The 24,325-nt window shown below is 39.3% G+C and overlaps 1 long non-coding RNA gene across 1 annotated transcript in view; it reads left to right on the top strand.

Moving 5' to 3' along the window:
* Positions 1 to 24,325, top strand: part of LOC132418885 (uncharacterized) — a 92,934-nt gene that overhangs the window by 54,426 nt on the left and 14,183 nt on the right. The window lies entirely within an intron of this gene.

The raw sequence follows: 24,325 nt of genomic DNA on the forward strand, positions 1-24,325 counted from the left end.
GCAATGAAGAGTGGCCCCCACTGTCCGCTACTCCAGCATAAAGGTTGTTTTGAGCTGAAGGCAATTGAGAAGAAGCAGACACAAGAAAAACTCTCTGCCCTCTCCTTCTTTACCACGAAGGGCAAGAAGAGTCTTAATCCCTGGAGACAACTCTAGACTCTTATCAGCCCAGAAAGGGCACCAGAAGAATCTACATAACAAACTTTACCAGCTAGCCCTGATTTTCCATTAGTTTCCCCATGTATTTGCTGTCCCACAGTTTTTTGCCCCCCAAAACTCAAAGTCCTCTCCTTTGTCTTGTCACTTCGCTAAAATGTATTGTTCTTTAGTTAAGATGCTATATAAGCCCAAGTTCTAACCACCTCTTTGAGTTACTCATCACTGAGTATTCCTGTGTATATGCACAATGCACATGTTAATAAACTCTGTTTATTATCTCTTATTAATCTATCTTTTGTCAGTCTAATCTGCAGAGCCCCAACTGAAAAACCTAGGAGAGTAGAGGAAAAAAGTTTTTCCTGTCCTACAATAATCAATACTGATTGTAAAAATTTTGAAAATACCATCAAAGACAAAATGCACTGGACAATTAAGGAGATGATTTTATGCAGACTATTGCAGTAAGGAGAATGTTCATTAATAACGAACATCTCAAAGAAGAAAGAGAACACCTGAAGTTTTACACAGGCAAGTCGTAAACAAGGGAGTCATGGGGCAGGGTAGACAGGGAGTCTTGTGAGAGTCAGGAGGAGCCACAAGGAATGGTGGAGGTGGGTCTTTATCTCTGAATACCAAGGGCAGGTGGTCCTTTGCACTTACTCTTTTCTGGAAAGGGATGGTGAAATTCTTAACCCTTGCTGCTTTCTAGGAGCACAGGCTTCAGATAAAATTCAGTGCAGTCAATCTCCGCTTTTGTTCAAGACAAATATCATGAGTCAGTTAACAACACAGAGGTGATCAGAAACTTCCTGAGTGGAGGAAGCAGGGTCTAAGAAATAGTCTTTCCAGGACTCTTGTTGGCATTGTTCCTGTAAAACCAGTGAAACCATCTGTTGAGATTTGCTGGCAAAGGTAAGTTGTTTTAGGATCCTGGAGACCAGGCATTTCAAAAGAGGGTTGCCCCAAGTGAAAAAGAGAAACACCAATATAAAAATAAAAAGTTCTGTTGAAGTGTCAGGAGTTGAACACTGAGGGTAACCAGTCCACTAGATGCCAAGAAATGGGTGGAGGAAAATATTTAGCTCAAGAGTCAGGAGAATTGCAGACACCTGACAAATTTCTTTGTTGGCCTCTCAAATGTGATTATATGAAGATGTCAAAGAAGTTTCGGGAAACAAGTTTAGAATAGTTGCTTCCACTTACTGTGCATGCACCCTGTCTGGAAGCCAGCATTATGTGAGCACCAGTTGGTTAGGCAGCACAGCTCACTGACTTTCTTGAAGCTCTCAAGTTAGTATGTTCATGCTCATGGCCATGTTGTCCACAGTCTTGGTTGCCTCTCATATAAGGGCATGTGTGGCCTGATCATTTCACTGGACATCCTTAAGTGGTCCAGGCAGTGGCTTGTCCATGCAGAATTCTAGCCCATGCCTGGTCTGCTGGGGTAGTGAGTCCTTCAAGGTTTTTATGGAGTCTTGCTGATTCAGCTTGCAAGGTTTCTTCAAGTCCTAGGGGAAAAGGCCAGCTGCAAGGGAGCCCAGGGTCTCAATAGGGATCTGGGTAGTCAGGTTTTAGCTCTTGGTGACTCTGAGTCAGGCAGGAGGGAGAAAACTTGGATATGTTAGTTTGGAGGGTTGTAGCCAGATTTTGAAGAAAACTGGAAGAATGGACAATGTGTTAAGAATGGACAATTTGGGTAAGGTAATAGGATCCAGTCCAGTTTGCAGGTAAGAACCCAAACTGGTTTTTCCAGAGGGAGAGGAAGTCAATTAAATCTCCCGTCAGACAAGGTAGAGTTTGAATATTTACTATTTACCTGTAATTTACAAAGAGATGCAAAACGGTTCAAAGACAATGAACAGGACCAGAATCTGATAACCCAAAGGGTGTGCTATAAAAGATGCAGTGTTCTCCATTGAAACAAAATTTTTCTCTGTAATACTGAAGAGTATTTACTTACCAATTCTGTGAACATTTGTTATATAGTTGAGACCATAATGAATATTCAATTCAGTATTTGGATTTATTTTTTGTGTGCTTTTTTTCCCTCTCAAAAAGGAATTCTTTAGAAAGGGAAAATATTATATATGTCTAGAATGGCAAATCACTCTGAAAACAGAATCTATTTTCAGTGCCAAAAAGTTAACAAAGTTCAAAAATCAACAGGACAGGGCTTCCCTGGTGGTGCAGTGGTTGAGAATCCGTCTGCCAATGCAGGGAACACAGGTTTGAGCCCTGGTCTGGGAGGATCCCACATGCCGCGGAGCAACTGGGCCCGTGAGCCACAACTACTGAGCCTGCGCGTCTGGAGCCTGTGCTCCGCAACAGGAGAGGCCGCGACAGTGAGAGGCCTGCACACTGCAATGAAGAGTGGCCCCCGCTCGCTGCAACTAGGGAAAGATCTCGCACAGAAACGAAGACCCAACACAGCCAAAAATAAATAAATAAATAAATAAACATTTTTAAAAATCAACAGGGTATAAATTGGGAAATAGAGGGGAAGGAAATGATACTACAAAATGCCAAATATTTATGTACTGGATGCTCACAAGTACTTTTCACATATTTATTTTTGCATCCCTCCAGCAGGAACATAGTCATCAGCACTGAGAAGCCCTTTATTGAAGTATAGGAATGAGTGTTTTTTGATCTTAATTGGAAACAGAATTTTGTCTGCCTCAGTGAAAGGAGAAACTGAAGAAACACAGCAGCCATTGTTCCTGCTAATTTGATGTTATGATTCAATACAGGGCTGGAAAACTATGCCCCTTGGGGCAAATCCAACTTTTGGGGAGAAAAACACCTTTTTATCTACCCTCTTAGGTTCAGTGCTCAGAGACCTGCAAATTAAACTGACAAAAGAGAGATTAGCAAGAAAAAAAAGACAGGTGTTTATTTGCATAGGTACTCAACAGTTTGCAGAAAAATGTGACTCAAGGCGGTGGTTAGAGTTTGGAGCTTATATATCATCTCAATAGGAGATGGGGAGGGGCAGGGGGTACTTCTGGGAGGACAAATGACTTTTTAGAGAGGGGTTGGGGACAGAGAAAGGGTACTAATGGAAACACAAATGACTTTTTGGAAGAATAAATGGGTCCTTAGGAACATAGATGGGAGTTATGATAGTTTATGGTAATGTCTGTTTGAGTGTGATGTCAACTCCTCCTCTCCTGGAGAAGAGAAGATGGGATTTGCTCCTGGGGAGAGATTTGTGACAATTGAGTTCTTGTGGGAGGCTCTGCTTTTAGGCTGATAAGGAATTTCTGGAACTCAAATGCTTCAGCTCAAAATAATTCTTAATGCCAGGGTGACATCCTGGTCCCTTTCATGGCCCACTGCCTGCTTTTATAAATAAAGTTTTACTGGAATACAGTCATGCCCATTTGTTTATACGTCTATGCCTATTTTTGCCATAAAAGTAACAGAGATCTTATGGTTCATAAAGCCTAAAATATTTACTGTCTGGCTCTTTTCAGGAGAAGTTTACTGATCCCTGATTTAGATATATACATATGTTTGTATATTCCACAGTTTGTCCCTGAAGATAAAATAAATCTCATACAGATAAAAACCATGTACACAGGAATGTATTGTGTGGCCTGGCTGTTGTTAATAAGCTTCAGTTTAATACATGATTATGATTATCCTTTTGAGCTCCTACTATGTGCCAGGCCCCATGCTTGAAGTACACACTTTACCTCTGCTTTCCGAGGGCTTTTCTAGCAGAACAAGAGGCCGGAGGGCCTGTAATCTGAGGCAGCCTGTGGAAATGTTAGAACAGAGAAGAGCCAATCAAGGGAAGAGCAGACATAGTCAAGGGACGGACTCTGTAAGGGTCATCAGGGAAGGATTGTGGAGGAGGAATGATTTAAATGATGTATGGAGGGAACTGATAGTACATAGACAGGTAAGGATGGGAGAAAAGACCATTCCACACAGGGGGAACACCATTCATTCACTCATTTATTTAACAAATATTTATAGTACACCAAGCAAAATTTCCATTTTCACAGAACTTATAGTATTTTGAAGCAAAAAAAAAAAAAAAAAAAAAAAGCCCTAGTAGGAGAATGCAAGGTGTTTTAGGGACCTATTGCATTGTCTTCTGTGACTACAGAGTATGGTGCAGGGGATGGGATATTGGGAAGCCATCTTGTCTGGAAAAATAAACAGTGATCAGATCATGGGAGGCCTTTAATGCGAAACTGAGAACTGCATTTTGTTTTGCATTTTGTTTTGTATTGTTTTGCTTGTTTCTGGTTTGGCAATAGGGAATCACTGGAGGTTTTGAAGATGATCTATGTGCTTTATGTTAATTGACTGATGTGCTTTTGTAGATAAAACTCTCTGGCTAAATATAAGACAGAGTAGGAAGAACTGGGCACAGGGAAAGAAGCCACTTCAGAGGCAAGAGTTAAAAAGGATCTGAAGTAGGATACAGGTGGTTGCAACAGACAGGGAGCAGGAAGGAAATGATTGCAGAGATAGAATTATTGTAACTAGTAAACTGACAGAACATAGAGCTGTTCAGATGTTTTAAGCCAGAGAGAGAAGTTATTGCTATTAGAGAGATTGGAAGTACGGGAGGGGGAGGTTGAGGTGTGGGTTATTATAGATTACTTACCTGCTTCCCTCTGCCAAAGGACAATCTAGAACTTCACAGTTCCAAGATGTGAGCTTCATCTGGATAAGTCTGCTAAACTAATTATTTTTAAAAAATCATTCAAACTAGCTGTTTCCAGCTCTGATTTTGAGACTTCCCCTCTAAAAAATAATAATTTGAAGCACATTCACAATATCTTTAACAGTTTGAAACCTATATTTTTTCCATTTTAATTTAAAACAAAAATGTCAGCTATCCAACACTTTCAGGAATGGGATACATTAGCAAATAAAAATTGTAGCACTCAATTCTTCAGACGTGGCAAATTAATGTCAGATTGACTGTGAATTTTATTTTTCATACCGATATTTTGGCTTTCTCTAGAGAGAGCCTCTGTAATTTTTACAATGACAGTTTCCATGCTGAATGAGTTAATCATGGCATTGTCCTTTGCATGTCTGCGAAAGAAGAGGCTGTAAAGACCTGGGAGTAAAGAATCAGTCTCAATACAGGGAGCAAGAGTTGCTTAAAGGGAGAAATCAGAAAGACATGGGCTGACTCCTGACTGTCACTTGCTAGTTGTGTTAGGCTCTATACAGCTAGCTTGACAGGTTAGTTAGTCTCTTGATGCCTCTGTCTCCTCGTTTTAAGATGGAAATAAAAATATCTATTTCAGATGGTTGCCATGAGAGTTAAATAATCAAATGCAGGTATGAAGTAGCCAGTGTGGGGCCTGACCTTGGTCAACGCCAGCTATGGTTATATTTCTATTGGACGTTCTCAGCCCTTGGTCCATGAGCAGGGCTACTATTTTCACAGGCTTGTACTCTGTGTGCCTCTGCTCAGTCAACCCAAAGGATTCCTGTTTTTGTTTTCTGCACACCATCAACGTAGTGAAGCAGAAGCTTGGTGTGAAAACAGGAAATTCCTTTTAGAGATGTTACCCTTTGTATTCTGATTTTCTCTTTTAAGGATACGGTGTTAGCCCTTCTGTCTCTTTTGGGGAAATTGTTTACGTACGGGAAAGAGAGATTTGTTTCTTGACAGGTTTGATTTTTTACTTCCCAGTAGGGTTCTGTTCCCACATTTCCAAGTACTAGAGCTAATCACTCTTACTTAAGCTCAGGTATTCAGAAGGTGTATTTGAGGCTAGTGTTAGGATGGGATTTCTGATGATTGATGTTTTATAAACGTCTGTGGTGAGTTTCTATGTCTTCCCTATGGATATTTTAACAATTTGAATATGACCATCCCTTCCCACTATCACTTTATACCTTGGAAGTTTGGGGTTAACCTTCTGAGTATTTATATCACCAGGTGATATAAAAAGCCATGCTTTCTACATTCCACAAAAACATTGGTATATTATTTAGGATGCTCCAGAGAAGCAGAACCAATAGGATAGATAGATAGATAGATAGATAGATAGATAGATAGATAATTATAGGAATTGGCTCATGCAGTTATGGAAGCTGAGAAGTTACCTGATCTGCTGCCTGCAAGCTGGAGAACCAGGAAACCTGGTGGTATACCAGTCTGAGTCCGAAGGCCTGAGAACCAGAAGCACTAACGTCCAAGGGCAGGAGAAGATGGATGTCTCAGCTTAAGCAGAGAGAGTGAACTTTCCCTTCCTCCCCCTCTTTGTTCCACTCAGACCTTCAATGGATTGGATGCTGCCCACCTGCATTGGTGAGGGGAATCTTCTTTACTCAGTCTACTGATTCAAATGCCAATCTCTTCCAGAAACACTCTCACAGACACATCCAGAAATAATGCTTTGCCAGATATCCGGGCATCCCTTAGTTCAGTCAAGTTGACACATAAAACTAACAATCACAATTGGCCACCTATCGAAGGACTTTCCACTTTCAGTTGTGTGTTTTGTGAGGAAAAAAATGCCTTAAATCAAGTTGCCAATAGCCAGTATTATAGAAAATAAGGCCTTTCCTCATCCCCTCACCACTTCCATGAGCACAAGTAAAGTGGTGGTAAAATAGGTAAGAAAAGTACCTGTTTTGTTAGGTTGTTTTCAAATGCACTCCCTTCTAGTTTCTTGAGTCCTTTCAGCTTGGTTTCCATTGGATTTGGGAATTTGTGAGGAAACATGCTGGGGTTTTTGCTCTGGGCAGGTACTTGTACTCTTGGCCTTATGATAGGAGAAGTGTGGGAGGGCAGATCAAGGCTGTGGCCCTGAAACTCATGTCATTGAAAGCTGGATAACTGATCCAAGCCAACGACTTAGAAGAAAAAAAAGGACTCTGAATGCTAGAATTATGTCTTCAGTTAAAATCGATCATCTTTCCATAATTGGAGAAATAATTGACATAAACAGTCATATATGTGTCAGTTGACTGTCAAAGCAGAATTGTTTCCTCCTCATCACGCTTTCAGAGAACTGGCAAATTCTACCATTCTGGAGAGTATTTATCTTTGTGATAAAGAGATAAAAAGAGATGTGTCTCTACAAAATGTAAAATAGATAGCTAGTGGGAAGCAGCCGCATAGCACAGGGAGATCAGCTCGGTGCTTTGTGAACACCTAGAGGGGTGGCATAGGGAGGGTGGGAGGGAGATGCAAGAGGGAGGAGATACGGGGATATATGTATACGTATAGCTGATTCACTTTGTTATACAGCAGAAACTAACACAACATTGTAAAGCAGTTATACTTCAATAAAGATGTTAAAAAAAAAGAGAGATGTGTCTAGAACAAGATCTAGGAGGGTTTTCCTGTCTTATGCTTACTTTGAATTCAGAGGACAATGTGTTTAAGGATGATCAGCTGTGAGGGGGAAGTTATAAACTTTGCTCCCTGCCCATCTCTGTTTCTGTACCGTTTTGAGCATGCTCTTCTCTAGGGGTTCTTGGTACATTTAGGGGCAGAACGTGACTCTGTTCCTTCTCATTTGTATTAATTAAGGCATGTTCACCTTTTATACAGTTCTCATAACTGAGTTTTAAGTCCGACATTAGCTGATCTATTGTTGTAATTGTATGTATTAACTTTCCCTTCCAACTTAATTTCATATGCATATTTTTCTCTCTCATATGTATTCTTTGAGGATAACATCTCTAAAAACTCCTTATATTCCCTGGTACCTTTGTGTGAATTAACTCAGCAAAATACTTCAGTTCATTTGTTTAAGTGTATGACCATAGCTTTCCTCTTTCTCAGTGAGAAATAATTCTTTTCTCATCTCTTTCATTTTTTTAAAGATTTTTTTTTCATGTGGACCATTTTTAAAGTCTTTATTGAATTTGTTACAATATTGCTTCTGTTTTATGTCTTGGTGTTTGGCTGTGAGGCATGTGGGAACCTAGCTCCCCGACCAGGGATCGAACCCACACCCCCTGCACTGGAAGGTGAAGTCTTAACCACTTGGACCGCCAGGGAAGTCCCTCATCTCTTTCATTTAATATCAAACTTTCTTATTCATCTCTGTGTTATGTAAGGGCCTAATCAATGACCCACAAAAGATTACTCATGGGAGTGAAGAAATTGACCTTGTCAAAGGTGCCTTTAAGTAGAGAAAATGTGACAGCTTCCTCACAGGCAGTCATAGTTTGGACGTATTGGTTTTTGTTCCCTGAGATCTAGTTTTCTTGTTTTGTTTTTAAATTTGAGTTTTTTACAGTTTGTAAACAACCATCTCAGCTCCTGCATACACAACACATATGTACGCACACTCACACAACACACACCAGCTTATTTGGTTAATGAAATTAAGCAACTGGATGGTTAGGTTTTTCAAAGTTGAGTCAGTTGTCTGACACTTAGGGAGAAAAAAGCTTTGATGGGATCAGTTTGTTGCTCAAAGCCAGGCATGAGGGAGCAGGTTCCACAAGTCCACAGCAGCTATCCCAACTCTTGCTGATACATGTCACAGATTTCAGCAGAAGAAAAACCTTTACTCAAGGATGCTGTGATAATGCCTCAAACAACTGTGGAATGATGGTTCTGCAAACCAGAAATGGATATGTTCTTCTTGTAGTCATTTATTGCTCTCACAGAAACAATATGTTCAATGGTTATTTGAGTAAATAAGTCCTTACTTGTAGAGACAAGATGAAGCAGTCTCTCAAAAGAAGTATTTTCAAAAATCAAAAAGGTCAACACTGGGACTTCCCTGGTGGCGCAGTGGTTAAGAATCCGCCTGCCAATGCAGGGGACACGGGTTCAAGCCCTGGTCCGGGAAGATTCCACATGCTTAGCTGGAGCAGCTAAGCCCACACGCCACAACTAATGAGCCTGTGCTCAAGAGCCCGTGAGCCACAACTACTGCAGCCCACGCGCCTGGAGTGAGTGTTCCGCAACAAGAGAAGCCACGGCAGTGAGAAGCCCACACACCACAACGAAGAGTAGCCCCCTCGCCTCAACTAGAGAAAGCCCGCGTGCAGCAACGAAGACCCAATGCAGCCAAAAATAAATAAAATTTTTAAAAGTTATTTAAAAAAGAAAGTCAACACTTGTAATAAAAAAGAACTATGCTAAAATCCACTGCACAGATTTTTGTAGATATTTGATTGAATATTGATATCTTGGACCACTAAATATAGAGAACAACCATTAGCAATGTTACTGATTGAGATCATATTTCTATTTTTATTATTAATTAAAAATAGTATATGTATTTGGTTGCGCCGGGTCTTAGTTGCGGCACGTAGGCTCCTTAGTTGTGGCTTGAGGGCTCCTTAGTTGCGACAGGCTGTCTCCTTAGTAGTGGCATGCAAACCCTTAGTGGCGGCATGCATGTGAGATCTAGTTCCCTGACCAGGGATCAAACCCGGGCCCCCTGCATTGGGAGCACAGAGTCTTAACCACTGCACCCACAGGGAAGTCCCAGGACCTTATGTTTCAATGAAGGGCATCAACATGAAAAGATACTGTCACTATATGATAGAAGTAACTGGGTACTATGGGGTCCAGTAGAGCATCAGCCCTACAGAAGTGGGAGATGATTCAGGAAGCCTTCTAAAGGTGATATTGAGTCTTCTTTTTCATTTCCAGAGTTTTTTTTTTTTTTTTTTTTTTTTTTGTACGCGGGCCTCTCACTGTTGCGGCCCTTCCCGTTGGCGGAGCACAGGCTCCGGACGTGCAGGCTCAGCGGCCATGGCTCATGGGCCCAGCCGCTCCGCGGCACGTGGGATCCTCCCGGACCAGGGCACGAACCCGCGCCCCCTGCATCGGCAGGCGGACTCCCAACCACTGCACCACCAGGGAAGCCCTCCAGAGTTTTTTAAAAAATTGAAGTACAGTTAATTTACAGTGTTGTGTTAGTTTCAAGTGTACAGCAAAATGATTCAGTTACACATATATATTCTTTTCCATTATAGGTTATAACAAGATATTGAATATAGTTCCCTGTGCTATACAGTAGGCCCTTGTTGTTTACCTATTTTAAATATAGTAGTGTATATCTGTTAATCCAAAACTCCCAATTTATCCCTCCCCCACCTTTCCCCTTTGGTCACCATAAGTTTGTTTTCTATGTCTGTGAGTCTATTTCTGTTTTATATATAAGTTCATTTGTATCATTTTTTTTAGATTCCATGCATAAGTGGTATATGATATTTGTCTTTCTCTGTCTGACTTACTTCACTTAGTATGATAAATCTCTAGGTCCATCCATGTTGCTATAAATGGCATTATTTCATTCTTTTTTATGTTTGAGTAATATTCCATTGTGTATATATACATGACATCTTCTTTATCCATTCATCTGTCGATGGAGACATCGAGTCTTGAAAGATGAGAAGAAGTTAGCCAGATGGAGAAGGGGAAGTCACTGTAGACAAATAAACATTATTGCTTTTGTTGTGGTGGTGAGTAAGAATGAAAAATTCCATCAGAGTTGAGTGCTTGCATACACACTCAATTATAAATGGTACCTCTAGAGAGTTGAAAAAGGCTTTTGAATTTTCACATCTAGAGATCCTTAGGAGCTAAATGTTTTTAAAAATTTGATAGTAAAAACTTACTTTATGCAACCATCTTTCCTGTACATGAGCAAAAAAATCAATGTATTTTATATATTCTATAACTTACTCCTATAGAACTATGAAGTTTATGTTTCTATTTCAACTAAATAGCGATTTACAGGACACTTATGTGGAAAGCATTAATATTGCAGGACTGCTCCATAGAGTTGGGCAGACTGTACACTGCACACCTCCAGAGGGCGCATCTACATAGAGCAGGATGCATAGCCTGCACAACTATTATATGGAGGCCCTACTTTGGGACAAAATGATAAATAAGAATCCTGAACTCAGATTTATATTATAAGAGGAAGAATAGGACAAATGCCAAAAATGACTCTTTTCTCTTTATAAAGCTTCAAAGGGCAATGAGGTCACAGTTAATTGAGGCTTCTTGGGAGAAGATAAACAGGTAGTATTCTAGTGGAGATGAGTTGGTAGGGAAAGAAATAAGGAAAGGAGTAGGGAGAGCAGCATGAACCAAGAAGGGTGTGAGAAAAGCCTGAACAAATTGATTGATGAGCATGTGGTCCCTTTAGGATGTAAGACAGATTAAGGAACGTTCAGTAGAGGGATATTTGGCTGGAAAAGGTCCATATTATAGAGGAACTCGAAGTCCTGGCAGTGATGTTGACACAAATTTGGTGAAGGAGATCAAGCAAACATTGCAAACCGCTGACCCCATGGTGTAGCACTTGTATGATTATACACTGCCTAACCCTAAGGGTACTGTTTATGTTGTGTTCTACATGAATGGTGCCTATAGGGTTTTGCAGTACATAGCCTACACAACCATACACAATGGCTCTGACCCATAGGCTCTATTCAGCTGCTAGAGGTGTTTGGCCCCTACACCAATGGCTTGCATACATATTTTTTCAATTATGTAATTAGTTGCCAATATTTAAAATATGTCATGTAATAATATGGATATCAGTGTATTACTGTACACAGGTAGTGTATTCCATCCTTAGATTCAGCCATTTCTCCAGGGAACCCGAGTTCCTTTTATTAGAGAGTAGTATTTAAAAGCCAAGATCTGGGCACTGGGAGTGCTCATTGGTACTGAGATGTCATTGCTTCTAGACCCTCTCAGCAGACAGAGAAAGGAAATATATGTATGTATACTAACTCCTGTATACACAAATATCTATAATTCTGTATCAATCTATCTATAAATATCTATCTACCTACCTTCCCACTTACCTACCTACCTGTATTCATACTGATATTTCTGATTCTAATCTAGCACCCCAGCACCTCTGGGTTTATTCTAGCTTATCCCACTTGCTTATTTGTAAGTTCTTTCTCTGACAGGGAGAAATCTGGGTCCTATTACCACAATTTGCTTACTTATTTGTTCAACAATAAAAATGTAAAGTAGTTTTAGAATTGTTGCTGTGAGAAACAAAATTATCAACTAGAATACAGTGTTTATGTAAAGTTCTTTTTGTATTTAGCCTTAGATTGTTCAGTGAAAACACTGTTTTCATAAGTTAATCAGAAATGCTTGAATAAATAGATAAATGGGGGAGGAGAGACAAGTCTTGCTTACAAAAGAATTCCAAATAATATAGGTGGATACTCCCTCCGAGGGTGGGCTAGACTTAGTGGCTCATATCCAAAGTAAAGTAGGGAAAAGGAAAAATAGTAACCCTACAGTGGAGAGACATGGCAAACACTACATTAACCAAGTGATGTGAAGGTTGGCATCATCAGTAATAAGTGAAGTTGATAATATATACCAACTGATATGATGTGATAAGAAAGACACTTCACCTCTATGGTATTCTTCCCCAAAACTAATAATACCAGTATAATCCTGAGAAAAACATCAGACAAACTCAGACTGAGGGACATTTTACTGGATATAAGGCCAGTATTCCTCAAGAGTGTGAAGGTCATGGAAAACAAGGAAAGACTGAGAAACTGTCAAAGACCAGAAGAGACTGGGGAGACATAAATAAATGCAATGTATCCTGGATTGGATCCTGGAACAGAAAAGAGAATGTTAATAGAAAAACTGGTGACATCCAAATAAAGTCTACAGTTTGGTTAATAGTAATGTACTAATGTTGGTTTCTTAGTTGACAAATGTACCATGAAAATGAGAGATGTTGACAATAGAGAAAATTGAATAAGGAACTCTGTACTATCTTTGTAACTTTTCTGTAAATCTAAAATTATTCAAAAATAGGCCTATTTTTTAAAAAATTAATGAGGTTGGCTTTTTTTCTCTCACAGCCTTCAGTGAAGTCATGTCATGCATTTGTAATATACTGAAATTCATTTGTCACATGTTTCATTCCATCCTGGGATGCCCTGATATCTTGGTTGACATTTTTTACTTGCATAAAGTTTACTTTTTGTTTTGTAAAATTCTATGGGTTTTTACAAATGCATAGAATCATGGATCCACCACTCTAGTACCATACTGAAGAGTCAGTCCCATAACAGAAAAATTTTCCTGTGCAAACCACTTGTAGTTAACTTGTCTTCTACCCCAACCTCTGGCAACTACTGATCTTTTTGCCATCCCTATAGTTTTACCTTTTGCAGAATGACATATAGATAGAATCATACAATACATAGCCTTTTGTATATGGCTTTTTTCACTTATAAAAATACATTTATGATTCATCCACATTGTTGCATGAATCAAGTATGTTCTTTTTATTGCCAACTAGTATTCCATTGCATAGATATAACATAGTTTTTTTTTGTTTTTCTTTTGTTTTCTTTGACAGTTGTGGTTGTTTCCAGTTTGGAGTGATTATGAATAAAATTACTCTGAACATTAGCATACAGGTTTTTTTGTGTGAGTATAGTCTTTCAGTTCACCTGGGTAAATACTTAAGAGCAGAATTGCCAGATCATGTGATAAGTCTATTATATGAGTTTACATTTATAAGAAACTGCCAAATTTTCTTCCGAAGTGGCTGTACCACTTTGCATTTCCACCAACAATAAATGAGATTCCTGTTACTCTGTCTTTGACAATATTTGGTATTGTTGTCAGAGGGACCCTAACCCCACCCTTAAGTTCAATAATTCACTATAAGAACTCACAGAACTCAAAAAAAGCTGTTAAGCTCATAGTTATGGTTTATTACAGTGACAGGATACAGATTAAAATCAGCAAAGGGAAGAGGTGCATAGGACAGGGTCCAGGAGAGTTCCAAGTGAGAAGCTTCCAACTGTCCTCTCCCCGAAGAGTCATGGACAAAGCTAACTCCTCTCAGCAATGATGTGTAACAATACACACAGACTATTATCAACCAGGGAAGCTCACCTGAGCCTTGGTGTCCAGAGATTTTATTGGGACTCAGTCACATAGACACAGATGACTGCCTGTGTGGCCAATCTTAGTTTCCAGCTCCTCCAGAGGGGAGCTGATACCACATGACCCAAAGCCCCACCGTAAATCACATTGTTAGAGTATCTGGTGTGGTCCAAGGCTGCCCCCCCACCAAGTAAAACAAAGACACTCATCAGGTGGGACTACTAAGGACTTAAACATTACCTCCCTAGAGCCATGGACACAAGCCAGACTTTTGTTTGGGTAAGGTTAATTCTTAACTATGCAAATAAGAACTTAATATTTTCTAATCCATTATCTGAGTTTACATGAAAAAAAAAACAGAAGCTTTTTCTGTAAACAAAAATAGTTAACTTTTCACTAAAAAGCCATAGTACTGTGGTGAGTGTGTTTGCGTGTGTGTGTATGTGTGTGTGTGTGTGTGTGTGTGTGTGTGTGTGTGTGTGTGTGTAGAAAGAAAGAGTAGTGACAAGGAGGGAGGAAGAGGTAAGGAGAGACTGAGATTATAGTAATAATATATTTAGGAAACTTTCTCAGATTGTATTACTGTCATTTATATGTTTGGTTTTCTTCTTCATTTTAGTTGCTAGGAGGTATGAGATGAAGTTACAAAGTCTTTTGTCTATTGTTTCCTCTTTTACAAACTTCTGATATCAATACTGTTGAGGTTTTAGTTAGATTGTAAATTTGTGTTTTACTTTATTTCATTGCATCTTTTATTATTTTAAGGTTGATAGGACACAAGCATCCTGGACAAATTTTTCAAATGTCATTGTTAGGTCATTGTCAGATTTCAAGCACAAGATGAGAAACCAACACTTGTATTTGTCTTGCCTTTTTCCAAAATCCTAGTGAAACATCCAAATAGATATTTTTAAAAATATTCATCCATAAAAGCTCTGAAAAAAGAAGGATATCATCAGTGGACCAGAACTTTTAAGTAATTTTTGGAAGATGGAAAGTGGAAAGGTTCCTAATTGATGAGAAAACCGAAAGAGGACAGCTGCCTGGAGAGGGCCCCCTTCTTCCCCAGAGACCCAAAGACATACCAAACTCTGAGTTCACAAGCACAGAGAGGAAGAATGGTCATAATTATAGTAAGGAGGTACTCTAGTGAAGATATAACTTGTATGTTTAGTGCCTCCAAGTCCATAACAGCACCTTCTGCATACAAGATGGTGCCCCTTCTTGGCAAATGAATTACAAAATGGCATGTCTTCCTCATGGGTTTGCCCACACCAAGACAGAGTTTTGAAAGGCGAATATAACTGATTTCAGTCCTATTCACTGCCTCAGTGGGATGTCTCTGTTCAGGGAAAAACCTCTACAGCCTTAGCTGGTTGCCCTGTTTGTTTTTTTGTGTTTTTTTTTTTTTCTGTTTTGTTGTGTCTGCAAGATAGGTACGTGAGAGTTCCTCTGTCTTTCCTAGGGAAGGTGGTTCTTCAAGTGCTACGTGGAAAGGTTCCTCTAAGGTAGCACAAACAGCATTGTATGTTTTTCACATCTGGGCCCTCTTCAGAGGTTCTCAAATCTAATATTCACTTCCAGTTCTGTCTGAGATGGAGTAGCCCCATTCCTACCACATCCTATCTCTTACAACTTAAAAAAAAAAACAAAACCCTGGAAATAGCACACAAACAAGCATAAGAAGAATCTGAAATGTGGAAAGAAGATGGTAGATGGTCCAGGGACCTCAGGACTTGAGGAACAACATGGTAGTGAGTTTCCTTGGCTTCCTTATTGCCTCTACGTTCTGGACAATGGCTGCAGAAGCCTCCAGTCTGGAACTTCCAACAGGCACAGAGCAAAAAAAAAAAAAAAAAGAAAAAAAAAGAAAAGGAACAAAAAGCTCCAAGAAAAGCCGTTTCCCTAGCCAAAGGAACAGGAAAATGGTGGCCTTCCAGAACAGAAAATCTTTTTGATAATACACACCCTACTCCAGGGGGGCCAAACAGGGAACTGATCTTCCACCCAACCCCCCTCCTTGGCCCTATGGAAACAGGCAGTGGCATTCCAATGTCCCTACCCGGTGGTATTAGGGGGCCGAGCAGATTACATTATGTAGGACCTTTTAGGTGATGGTAAAGACTTGGAGTTTTACTCTGAGAAACCAGTTGATGGTTTTGAGCAGGGAGTGACATGATCTGACTTAGTTTTAACAGGATCTGCCTGGGGAGTTGAGGATAGACAGGGAAGGGGCAGAAACAGGCTGTATTTTCTTTGTTGAACTGCAAGACAACTCAGCAAAGTTGTCAGGGCATGTTTTATCACGGCATTTTTTGGTTAAGACAACTGAGACTCAGAGAGGTAAAGTAGCCTGTTCAAGGTCACACAGCTAGTATAGGACAGAGCTGCATCTAGCACCCGGACCTTCAAGCTTCTGTGAAAGGAGTAGCTAAATTTACAGAATGCAATATCACTTCAGGAAGATTTTTAAAGAATCCCTACTAAAATGCTGCCAAGTATTTGTGAAAATTGCATCAGAAAGGGGGAAGGGGGGAAAGCAGAGATTAAAAAAAAAAAGGGTGGAAGGATGCTAAATGTAGGCCTGCACTGTCTCCCTTCCACCATTAGATGGCAATTTTCTATTTGTTACGGAGGAAATGGCGCCACAGTTTCCTGAGCAGTTGACAGAAATGAAAGAATTACGAAATGAAACTAATGAATAAGTGGATCGAGGCTTTGAAAAAAAACAAAATTCAATTGATCCAGTACATGTGTGGGGTGGTAAGAGAGCGGGATCCGGGATTTAAGAGCAGTGGTAGAATGAACAAAATAATTTAACAATCACTGCTGACAGCACAAATTAGAACATTGATTTTCAAACAGCAGGTTGTAAAGAAGAGCAGTTCCTAAAATCAATTCAGTGAGGGGCAACTAACAATCTTTTAATTCAAAAGAACAAAATAGAAAATGTTGGAATGCATTGCAAATAGTAAGATCAGAATTAATTTGTGACTCTTGTCTGGTTTTATAATAATAAATACATATGTATTGAGCCATAATGCAAAATGTATTAAAAAAATTTTATCATGAGTACGGTCAAAAGAAGTTTAGAAGACTCTGGGCTAGATGAAATGTAAATGAGCAGGATTGCACCTACTTGAAACACATGATTTTGTGGAGGTGTTTATCTTGGTTTTAAACTTCCTTTTTTCTCTCCTCCCCACCCACATCCAGTCTCAGGGCCTGTTATGGGCTGAATTTGTGTCCCTCCCACCAAATTCACACGTTGAAGCCCTAACCCCCAGTACCTCGGAATGTGACTGTATTTGGAGATAGGGCCTTTACGAAGGTGATTAAATTAGAATGAGGCCATTGGGGTGGGCCCTGATCCAATCTGACTGGTGTCAAAGGAAAATTTGAATACAAAAAGAGACACCAGGCACGTGCATGCACAGAGGAGAGAATGTGTGAGGACACAGGGAGAAGTAGGCCATCTACAAGCCAAGGAGAGAGGCCTCAGGAGACACCAAACCTACCAACATCTTGATCTTGGACTTCTAGCTTCCAGAACTGTGAGAATATTAATTTCTGTTGTTGAATCACCCAGTTTGTGGTATTTTGTTATGGTAGCCCTAGCAAACTAATACAGAGTTAGAGTGTGATATTTTGTTTCTGAGACCTGGGACAAGAAAAGACCTGGGCTAACTGAATGTCCTGCTGCTTTCCAAATGAGAGTTTCTGGATTCAATTCAGTTCTTCGCAGAGGAAAGCGCATAAGCTCTTATGCCAAATGTACCTGCATTCTCCATCATTTTAATAAAGGTGTAATTTTGGCTTAGTTAACCTCTCCAAGATGAAATTTCTTTGTATATAAAATTGCACTAATAATACTTTTCCTGCAATGTTGATGTAAAGATTAAATGATATACAATTGGCTCCCCATATCCACAGGTTCCACATCTGCAGATTCAACCAACTCTGGATCAGAAATATTTGGGAAAAAAATTCCAGAAAGTTCCAAAAAGCAAAACTTGAATTTGCTGCATGCCAGCAACTATTTACGTAGCATTTATATTGTATTAGGTATTATAAGTAATCTAGAGATGATTTAAAGTATACGGGAAGATGTGCATAGGTTATATGCAAATATCCTGCCATGACATTTTATATAAGGGACTTGAGAATCCATGGATTTTGGTGTCCACAGGGGGTCCTGGAGCCAATCCCCTGTGGATACCAAGGGACAGCTGTAATTATCTAGAATTCCTAGCAGTTAATAAATCATTGTAGTTTTTCCTGCTGTCGTCATTGTAGTTGCTTGTTAGTGTTATGTATTCATTTTGTGGCTGTTCCAATTTCTGTCTTTCCTTGAAAGTATGTTGTCTTCTGGAACATTCACTAAAATGGTTAAGAGGTAGAAAGTGGGCATGAGAGAAGTTGAAAAGACCAAAATTATTTGATCCAATGTAAAAAGGTTTGACTCGGGTAGAGGAGTTGTTGCCACATGCCACATGTTTGACTAGGGGAGAGGAGTGGTTGCCACCATGTGATGCAGCACTAGTTCAGGAGATTAAGAGGTTAATTAGTAAATGGATCAGAGATTTTAATAATAATAAAAATAATAGACAAAAACATGAATGAATTTCTTTTTAAAAATTTTGGGGTAATTGTGGATTCATATACAGTTGTAAGAAATAATACAGAGAGATCCTGTGTAGCCTTTAGCAGTTTTCCCCAATGATAACATCTTGCAAAACTATAGTACAAACAGGCAGATTCATAGAGACAGAAAGTAGAATAGAAGTTGCCAGGGGCTGAGAGGGGAAATGGGGAGTTATTATTTAATGGTTATAGAGTTTTTGTTTTGAGTGATGGAAAAGTTTTGGAAGTAGATAGCAGTGATGGTTATATCACACTGTGAATGTGCTTAATGCTACTAAATTATGCTGTTAAAAATGGTCAGAATGGCAAACTTCATGCTATCACAATAATAAAAATTTATCACAGTAATAAAAAGAAACCTTGTTATGGACTGAATGTTCTCTCCCAAAATTCATATGTTGAAGCCCTAACCCCTAATGTGATAATATTTGGAGGTAGGGCCTTTGTGAGTTAATTAGGTTTAGATGAAGTCATGAGAGTGGGGCCCCCATGATGGTATTAGTACCCTTATAAGAAGAGGAAGAGACACCAGAGTTCTCTCTCTTGGCCATGTCAGGATACAGCAAGAAGGTAGCCATTTGCAAGCCAGGAAGAGGGCCCTTACAATAAACTGAATCTGTCAGGACCTTGATTTTAGATTTCATAGCCTTCAGAACTGTGAGAAATAAATGTCTGTTGCTTAAACCACCAGTCTATGGTATTTTGTTATGGAGGCCTGAGCAGACTAACACACCTACAGTACAATATCACAACCAGGATACAGTCAAGATACAGAACACTTCTATCACCACAGGGATCCCTCATGTTGTCTTTTATAGTCACACTCTCCTCCCTTATCCCTGACCTATGGCCACTACTAATCTGGTCTCCATTTCTATAATTTTATAATTTCAAGAATGTTGTATAGATAAAGCCATGTAGTATGTGACCTTTTGGGATTGGCTTTTTTCTCTCAGCCTAATTCCCTTGAGATCCATCCAAACTGTTGCTGTATCGATAGTTTGTTCCTTTTTATTGCTAAGTGGTGTTCCATTGGTATGGACGTATCACAGTTTGTTTAACCAGTCCCCCACTGAAGGACATTTGGGTTATTTCCAGTTTTAGATTATTATTAATAAAGCTTATATGAACATTTGTATACAGATATTTGTATGAACATAAGTGTTCATTTCTTTGGGATATATGCCAAATAGTGCAATTTCTGGGTTGTATGGTAAGCCATGTTTAGTTTTCTAAAAAGGTGCTGCCCTCTTTATCAGAGTGGCTGTACCATTTTCCATTCCCACTAGCCATGTATGAGTGATCCAGTTTCTCCACATCTTTGCAAACATTAGGTGTTTGTACTATTGTTTTTTATTATAGCTATTCTGGTATTCAAATGTTGAACCAGCCTTTCACACTTAGAATAAATCCCACTTGGTTATGGTGTATAATTACTTTTATATATTGCTGGATTAGATTTGCTAATATTTTATTGAGGACTTTTTGTGTTTAAGTTCATGAGAGATATTCTACAGTTTTTCTTTTTCTTTTTCTTTTCTTTTTCTTGTTACTGTCTTTGGTTTTGGTATCTGGGTAATATTAGCATCATAAAATGAGTTGGAGAGTTTTCCCATCTGCTATTTTCTGGAAAAGATTGTGTAAAATTGGTGTTAATTCTTCTGTAAATGTTTGGTAGAATTCCCAGTGAAACCATTCAGGAGCTTTTTAATTACAAATTCATTTTTTTCAGTGCTTATAGGACTATTTAGGTTGCCTGTTTTATTGAGGTTGAGTATGGTAGTTTGTGGATTTGGAGGAACTGGTCCCCTTCTAAGTTTTCAAATTTATGAGCATACAGTTCATAGTATTCCTTTATTATCCTTTTAATGCCTTCAGGATCTGAAATGATATCCGATGTTTTATTTCTTGTATTGATGATATGTGTCTTCTCTCTTTTTTCCTCTTTGTCACTCTTGCTAAAGTTTATCAGTTTTTATCAATTTCTTAAGAAGAACTTTCTGTTTCATTGATTTTCTGTCTTATGTACCTGTTTTTAATTTCATTGATTTCTGCTCATATCTTTATTTTTCCCTTCCTCTGGGTTTATTTTGTTCTTCTATTTCTAATTTCTTGCTTTTACCCATTCTGATGTTCTTCTTTCCGTTTTGAAGTTCCAAGCCTTCTTCTCTTATCATCTCTGCTATTTAGAGAAACTTCTTTAGCCATTCTCTAAAGGTAGGTTTGCTAGTAACAAATTTTCTTAGTTTCCTTTGACCAAGAATGCCTTTACTTCCTCTTAATTCCTGAATGATATTTTCACTTGATATAGAATTCACAATTGACAGATCTTTTCTTTCACTACTTGAAAAATATTGTGCTATTTCCTGCTGGCCTCCATGGTTTCCTTTGAGAAATACCCTGTGATTCAAATTGGTATTCCACTATAAGTAATGCATTATTTCTCTCTGGCTGCTTTCATGATTTCTTTTTTTTTCCTTTTTGGTTTTCAAAACTTTTCAGAAGTTTTGTGTCTTGACATGAATTTTGTTAGGTTTATCCCTGTCTGAGTTTCACTCAGTTTCTTGAGTCTTCTTGAATTCACCACATTTGGGAAGTTTTCAGCCATTATTTCCTCAAAAATATTTTCAGTTCCATTCTCTCTCTCTCTTTTCTGCTATCCCATGATACAAATGTTAGATCTTTTGTTATTACTCCATTAGTCTCTGAGACTGTTCATTTTTTTCTCTTGTTGTTCAGATTGGGAAAATTCTATTGATGTGTCCTCAAATTCACAGATTTTTGCTTCTGTCATCTCCACTCTTTTTATTATTGTATTTTTCAGTTCTGTAATCTCTATTTGGTTTTCTTATATAACTTGTATTTCTTTGCTGATATTTTCTATATTTTTTCATTTGTTTGAAGAGAATTTGTAATTGCCTGTTGAAGCATTTTTATGACGGTTGCTTTAAAATTCTTGTCAGATCATTCCATCATCTGATTCATTTCCATGTTGGTGTCTATTGATGGTCTTTCCTCATTCATGTTGTGATTTTCCGGTTCTTGGTATGATGAGTGACTTTTTAATTGTATCCTGAAAACTTTGGATACTATATCAGTAGACTCTGGATCCTATTAATTCTTTTTTTTTTTTTTTAAACAGTCAGTCCCCTGGTTGAGTTGTAGCAGGAGGGCTGAGTGGTGTATATGTTCAGCTTCCCTCTGGTGCTCGATGATACTACCCCAGCAAAAGTAGGCAGTGACTCCACTGCCATATTTTAGATATGTGGGCTGGAAGTTCAGCTCCCCCCTTGGCTCCATGGACACCTTCCCAGTGAAAATAGGGCACTGACTCATGACATCTCATTGCCTCCTAGTGTGGATGTAAGCTCCGCTCCCCGCTGGTTCCCACTGACATTAGTGAGGGGTAAAGCCAAGGGTTGACTCACTGCTTTTTTGCTACAGGGTAGGGGCAGTAGCTTGGCTTTGTGCTGAGCCCCTCAAACATACAGGGAGAGGAAGGGGAAAGTGGAATGCCAACAAACCTCACCTCTCACCACCTCCTTCTGCCTTGTTGATGCCTGGTAGGGATGGAGGTTCATCTCCTGACTGGGTCCCACTGATACTAGGGGAGGGAGAAAGCAAAGTTTGGGTTAGCTCACCTCTCGCCACCTCATTCAGCCTCATCATTAATGTTGGGTGGTACTGGAGGCCCACCTCTCCACTGGGACCTGCTGATGGGAGCAGACGGGAGAGAAAAGGAACGCCTGCTAGCCCTGTTTCACACCAACTTATTCAATCTTGTTGCTACTGGGTTGCTGTGGAGATTCAGCTTCCTACTGGACCATGCTGACACAAGAAGCAGGAGAATAGTGGATGGTGTAGCACTGACTAGACCTGATTAGCACCACCTTGTCCAGTGTCATTGATGCCAGATGGGGGTGGATACTTAGTTCCCCACTGCTGGGCCCTGCTAACACTTGGGATGGGGGGAGATCAGAGTACTGACTAGTTTCATTTCTCACTGCCTCGTTAAGTCCCCCTACTACCCAGTGTGGGTGGAGGCTCAGCTCACTGCTGGATCTGCTGATACTACCCTATGGGGGGGGAATCAGAGCACTGCCTGCTTCCTTGCACAGGGATAGAAGCTCAGCTCTCTGCTCAGCGCCATCAGTACCCCTGCAGGGAAATTAGAACACCACCTGCTTCTTCCAGTGGGGCTTGGAAGATCCCACATAAGGAGACGTGCTTTTTTTCTGTTGGTTGGTTGGAGTAGTGCCGGTGTTGCCAAAAGAGTTTTCTGTTGTTTTGCCATCCTTTTTCTGGTCCCTCAACTAGGGGTATCCAGCTTTTCTTGAAGCTTTTTCTTTTATCTGTACCTGTTGGCAATTCTTGGTTTGAGGTTTCTACCGGGCCCTGTCTGGGATATAAGGGAGGCAGTAAGGAAACCCAGGGATCTCCCCTGCGTTGTCATGTTTCAGGTGCCTGGGAAGTTTGACTTCTTTCCACCTTTCAGAGTCTTCCTAAGCTTGTTTGTTGTGTTATAGCCAGGGTTTCTTAGTTGTAAAGGGAAAGCCCTGGGAGGAATGAAGCACTCCATCTTGGCCCAAACCAGAAGTTCCTTGTATTTCTTTTTAATATGGGAGTAGAGAAAGCTTTTCGAACTGACTCAACATTTAGAATCAATCAATAAAAGATTAATACATTTTCTTACATTAAAAACACATAATCATAATCAAATGTAAACCTGGAGAAAATATTTGACATGTATATGACAGACAAAAGATTAATTTCCCTAATAAATAAAGAGATCTTAACAATGAAGACAAAAAAGTCTAACATCTTGATAGAAAAAATTGTCAAATGGCAGAGTTTGCAGAGAAATGCAAATGAACATTTGAAAAGATGCTTACTTTCACTCATAATAATAGGAATGCCAATTAAAACTACACTGTTACCATTTTACCAAAATCACATTGGCTAAAATCCTCAAGTTTGACAGAACACACTGTTGACAGGCCTGTGAAGAAACAAGTACTCTCATACGTTGCTGGTGGGAGTGCAACATGGTACAATTCCCAAGGAAGGGAATTTGGTTTATCTAACAAAATTACACTTACCCCTTGACTTAGCAATCTCACTGCTAGGAATTTACCTGGTAGGTATGCTTCTATAATTATGAAATAATAAATGCACAAGGTTATTTATTGTGGCATTATGTTTAATAATGAAGACTGGAACTCTGAAATGTCCACCAATAAAGGACCTATTGAATAAACAAAGGTATAGCCTCATAATGAAGTATTATACAATTGTATAAAAAGAATGAGAAGTTGACTGTGTACTGATATGGAGGTTATTTTGCTAAAAAGATGTGCAGAGCATTTATATAGTGTTTTATCTTTTGTATATAAAAGAAAGGAAGTAAGAATATGTGTATATGTTTGCTCTCCCCTCCCCCCAAATACCAGAAACTAATAGAAACAGTTACCTGTAGAGAGCTTGGGAAGGGGCTGAAGAGGAGAGAATAGGAATTGGAGAGAGATTTCCCTGAGTATGCCTTTTTATATAGCTTGACTTTTGAAATATATAAATGTTTAACTTCCAAAAAATGCAATGAAATAAAAAAGAAGACAAAGCAAAGCCTAAAATTGGAAAGAAACGAATAAACCTGACTCT

The sequence above is a fragment of the Delphinus delphis genome, chromosome X, assembly GCF_949987515.2.
Source record: "Delphinus delphis chromosome X, mDelDel1.2, whole genome shotgun sequence".
Lineage (NCBI taxonomy): Eukaryota > Metazoa > Chordata > Mammalia > Artiodactyla > Delphinidae > Delphinus > Delphinus delphis.